The sequence below is a fragment of the Chrysochloris asiatica genome, unplaced genomic scaffold (genome assembly GCF_000296735.1).
Source record: "Chrysochloris asiatica unplaced genomic scaffold, ChrAsi1.0 scaffold00078, whole genome shotgun sequence".
Lineage (NCBI taxonomy): Eukaryota > Metazoa > Chordata > Mammalia > Afrosoricida > Chrysochloridae > Chrysochloris > Chrysochloris asiatica.
In genome coordinates, this window is record NW_006408596.1 from 3,765,152 (window position 1) to 3,770,565 (window position 5,414).

The following is a 5,414-nucleotide window of genomic DNA, read 5'->3' on the forward strand; positions in this document are numbered from 1 at the left end:
ACGCGTCTCTAGTTATTTGGCACTGGGTTTCAATCTTCCAGTAAGAGACTCCGATGGCTTTGTGAAGGTAGTTTTCATCCAACCGTTAGTTCACTTTGCTGTGTCCTTCCTTCACCCACCTCCAGCACACCTCTGTATTCAGACGAGTGAAATCGAGTCTGTCAGAGTACCATCACCTTATGACTCACCCCACTTGGGTTGAGTTCAGCAAATGAATCGATACCTGAATTGATTGTCTCTACACGGACAGCTTCAGAACTCTTGGCGATCCAGTCGAGAGAACCTCCCCCCATCACCCCTTTTGTTAAACTTCTCACTCACTGATGCTCCCACGCTTCCACCCACCTAGGAGAACTCAAGCTGCCAAATTACTTGCTGCGTACCTAGTGGCGCTGGAGACGCATCCAGTTTCCTAGCACTCTAGACCACCGTCACCATGTGAAGTCTAGGGCCAAGCCCTGCACGGGGGACCCCCGCCCCGAATCATCTCTGACCTGTTAGCCTGGCCCCAGCCTCAAGACGCCCCGCACCACTCCTTTCCCCTCCAGTCCTGCAGTCTCCATCCTGCGACAGTGCCGCGGTGTCCCCGACATTTGGGTTACTTCAAGGACTCGGGCGGGAGCGGGCACGCTGGAGGCAAAGGCGCGGGGGCCGAGGCGGGCTTCAGTGGTGGTGCCCCAGGACCCCTGGGAAAGCAGCCTGGACCCGGGCTGAGGGCCCCGGCCTCTCCCCCTGATTGACACTGCTCAGTGGAGGCGCTGGGGGTGGGGGGCTCAACATGGTCGGCAGCCAGGATCTCAGTCCTGGGCGGTCAGGGCCCCAAAAGGCGGCCGGGGGACCCCCGAGGCGAAGGTCTCCCTCTGAAGTGCCGGTCGGCAGGGTAGACGCTGAGACTGAAAGAAGGCCCATGGGACGGGTCCCGGCCAGACAAGAGAGGCGAGGAGGGTCTGCCCAGATCCACCAGCCCCTCACCTTCATGGCCGCGGCCGCCTCGTCTCGGTCGGCTCTGCTGGGGAACTCAGCACCATATCAGCTTGCCAAAGCGCCGACCTCCTTCCTTCTGGGCGGTGACTACGGCACCTCCCGCCGCGACCGAGCGTCCGGACGTAAAGGGCGTGGTCACGCTCGCCGCGCGCCCCCGGGAAGGAGGTCGAGTCGGTCTAGTCGACCAATCCGAAAGCGAGTTTCAGGGGGCTGGTCACCAGAGCCAATGAGGTGGAGAGAGTGGGGCGGGGCCTCCGGCGCCTCCAGGTGAACCTAGGGAGGACTCGCTTCAGCTCCGCGGGAACTGGGCGGGTCTGAGCGTGTCTGCGTCTCTCTCTATAACCGTTTTTTGAGTTCAGTTGCTGAGCTAGGCGTCTAAGAGACTTCTGCGGTGGGAATTTCGCTTCATGCGGAGGATTGGTCAAGTTCTTGTGGTGAAGGCGGGGAGGGCAGTGACAAACCTGAGAAGACCGGTTGGTTTGAAGGCTTTTGTTAAAACCGAGGGCCTCTCGCTCTTCCTCATCACCTTACTTCTCTTTCCAGGGTCGAGTGAGAAGGGACCTTTCAAAACTAGGGGGACTTGCAAATACTTGAACCAAGGGTTCTCAAATCCCAAAGGCTTTTTTTTTTTTTTTAACCATACAATCGACCCAGAGGATAAGCACATAAGGTCGGAGTTTCTAGCCCACGAACCGTTCAGTGGAAGAAAGACGAGGCTTTCTGCTCCTGCTAGGATTTACAACCTCAGAAACCTTATACAAGATCGCTATGAGTTGTAACAGACTGTTGTTGTTGTTGTTATGTGCCATCGAGTCAGTTCCGACCCATAGCGACCCTGTATAGGGTTTCCGAGGGTGTAAATCTTTATGGGAGTAGAAAGCCTCATCATTCTCCCGCGGAGCAGCTGGTAGTTTCGAACCGCTGACCTTAAGGTTCGCAGCCCGATTCGTAACCACTACGCTACCAGAGGACAGCACTTAAACAAGTGTAGTCACAGAAATGTTCACTTTCAGAACATTTTCTACCCCCAAAGAAGAAACTCCTATTGTTTTAAGTATTACCTTTCTCCCAAAAACTTCACACACATACGCACACCTGAAAGTAACTCCCTTCTGTCTCTTAGATTTCATAATGGAATTTTTAAAAGTATATGGTCTTTTGTGACGCGTCTTTCACTTTGCATAATGGTTTCAAGGTTCATTCAGGTTGTAGCACAAGTCAGTAAGTACTCTATTCCTTTTTTTGGCTGTCATGGTATGGCTGGCTCCATTTTGTTTATCCTTTCATTTGATGGACAATGGGGTTGCTTCCATCTTTTGGCTATTGTGAAAACTATCTATGAACATGTATGTACAACTTTTCTTTGTGGACTGGACCAGACTTATTTCATTTGTTGTTGTTAACTGCCGTTAAGTCGATTCCAATCCTTAGCAACCTTGAACAGGGTTTCCGAGGCTGTAAATCTTTACGGGCGCAGAAAGCCTCATCTTTCTCCCGTGGAGCAGCTGGTAGTTTCGAACTGCTACCTCGCGGTCCGCAGCCCAATTCGTAACCATTACGCTAACAGAGCTCCTTTTCTTCATTTAGGGGGTGGGTATATGCCTAGGAGTGAGTATTGGTTTGGCGCTGTAGAATAGGCACTGAATTGTTAACCACAGGGTTGGCAGTTCAAGTCTACCAGCCCCTCTTGGAAACCCTACATAGGGTTACTATGAGTCGGAACAGACTTGACTGCACACAACACAACAACTGGCTAAAAGAGACAACTGGTGTTTAGTGGAAATGTTGGGTGTTATGCTTTAATCATTTAAGGAACTGTCGAACTGGTTTTCAAAGCATCTCACCCGTTTTGCATTCCCGCCAGCATCAACTGATCTTTTAAATTAATGTCAAAACAGCCAAATCTGAGTACAGGTCCATGGAACTGACTTTTTTTGATAAAGAAGTTGAGGTTATAAATTATGATACTAATTTCTTCAAAATATTTCAGGAAGAAGGAGAACTTGGATTTAATGACATTCTGCCAGTGTTCCTACACTTCCTTCTCTCACCTCTAACTTAACCAGTATTTAACGATTTCAATCATGAGAGAAAGAAATTTAAAGAGGCCACCTCCCTTATCATGAGGACCTGAAGCTGTTCTGTTCCTTTTTAATAGACTTGATTAGATACAGCAGATTAAAACATATGCAAAACCACACCACTCCCTTCTCATACTGAAATAATATATTGTTGTGTGCCCGTTCCGACTCAGCCACCCTGTCTAGGACTTTCAAGACTATAAATCTTTATGGGGGAAAACAAAAAATCTTTATGGAAGCAGAAAGCTTCATTTTTCTCCCACAGAGTGGCTTGTAGATTCAAACTTCAGATTTTGCAATTAGCAATCCAATGTGTAATCCAACATTGTTGTTGTTGTTACGTGCCGTCGAGTCGGTTCCGACCCATAGCGACCCTGTACAGGGTTTCCGAGGGTGTAAATCCTTACATACCAGCTTTTAAACCCATTGCAATCACATAGATCCCAACTTATGGAGGCCTTATAGGACCTAGTAGAATAGAATTGTCCTATGGTGTTTACAAGACGGTAATCTTTACAGAAGTAGATCTCCAGGTCTTTCTTCCACAGAACAGCTGGTGGGTTCAAACCAACGACCTTTAGGTTAGCAGCTGAACACATAACCACTACGGCATCAGGGTTCCCTACATTAGTTTCCTCATTCTTCTCCAAGCACTGCTCAGATCATGTAACTTAACCTATTATCCATGATACTCCTGGATTTCTTCTTTGGTAAAAAGCAAAGAAAGCCTTTCATTCCCTATGTCAGGGTAGCAGCCAAGCTTCAGAAGAAGAGAAAATATTAATTAACTCTTCTAGTGATCTAGGCACAAAGAAACAATAAAAACTTGGGTTATAAAGCCATCCTTCTCATTAGAAGGACAGCTGGCAGGTTGACTTCAAGAGTTAATGAATAAACACATGAAAAGGTGCTCAATATTGTTTAGTCATCAGAGACATGCAAATCAAAACCATAATGAGATACCACTTCAGACCTATGAAGATGACTAAAAATAGACAGATGCTAAATGCTGGTGTTGGTTCCTCCAGAGTAGACATGCTAAAATGAATGGAAGAAATGAGGAAGTCAAAGAGCGGAGCAGAAAAAAATTAAGGGCAGCTAGAGAAGAAGAAGTAAAGTATTCTAATGAAATGTGCAAAGACCTGGAGTTAGAAAACCAAAAGGGAAGAGCACGCTCAGTATTTCTAAAGCTGAAAGAACTCAAGAAATCCAAGCCTCAACTTCTCATACGGAAAGATTCTTTGGGCAATGTTGAATAATGCAGAAAGCATCAAAAGAAGATGGAAGGAATACACAGAGTCACTGTACCAAAAAGAACTGGTTGATGTTCAACCATTTCAAGAGGTAGCATATGACCAAGAATAAATGGTAACTCAGAGGCAATCTCATTGCAGAGTAGAGGCAGTTTAGCAGGCGATAGAGGCTGCTTGAACTCCGGGGTAATTCACTCCGTTTTTAGTTCATTTTCTCTTTCCACCCACATTCAACATGAAAGAGTTCAGTCCAGTGAGGTCTGTTAGGAAAAACAGCCTTTCGAACCACAACCCAGGTATTTCCCGGAGCAAGACCCCGGTGGACGACCCAATGAGTCTGCTGTACAATATGAACAACTGTTACTCCAAGCTCAAGGAGCTGGTGCTCAGCATCCCCCAAAACAAGAAGGTGAGCAAGATGGAAATCCTGCAGCACGTCATTGACTACATCTTGGACCTGCAGATTGCCCTGGATTCGCACCCCACTAGTGTCAGCCTTCACCACCAGAGGCCCAAGCAAAACCCGTCCTCCAGGACACCACTGACCACCCTCAGCAGACATTAGTATTCTGTCCTTACAGACTTCAGAATTCCCGTCCGAGTTAATGTCAAATGACAGCAAAGCACTCTGTGGTTAAGTAAACAGTGTTCATGACTGTGAGTTTTTTGTTTTGTTTTGTACAACAACAACACAGGATCTTTTAAGGCGCTTAACTTAAATTTTCAACCGTTTCACAGGGGAAGACAACAACAAATTGAAGGGACCATTAAAAAAAAATGGAAGGAAAACTAAATGATCATCTTCAGGGTCTTCTCAAGAATGACGTGGACTGATAATAATCATTTCTAAGAAAGACTTTTCAATGCCCTTTCTGCATCTTTATATACTCTTCCCAACATGGGGAGCAAAAACATTAAAATCACAAGGAATTGCCCAATTTAAGCAGACTTCACCTTTTTTCAAAGGTGGAGCATGAATACAAGAAGAATCCAGTGTTCTAGTTACTTAGTTACTTAAATCTAGTCTTTTGGTCAGAATTACGTTTTTGACGCAAGCCTACTGAATGCTGTGTATATGTATGTATGTATATATATA

At 46.5% G+C, this 5,414-nt stretch overlaps 1 pseudogene across 1 annotated transcript; it reads left to right on the forward strand.

Annotated features, from left to right (window-relative positions):
* Positions 1-4,537: 4,537 nt before the first annotated feature.
* LOC102836197 lies at positions 4,538-4,956 on the forward strand (annotated as a pseudogene). Its single transcript, XR_438728.1, has one exon. The product of XR_438728.1 is annotated as a DNA-binding protein inhibitor ID-2-like (transcript).
* The last annotated feature ends 458 nt before the right edge of the window (positions 4,957-5,414 follow it).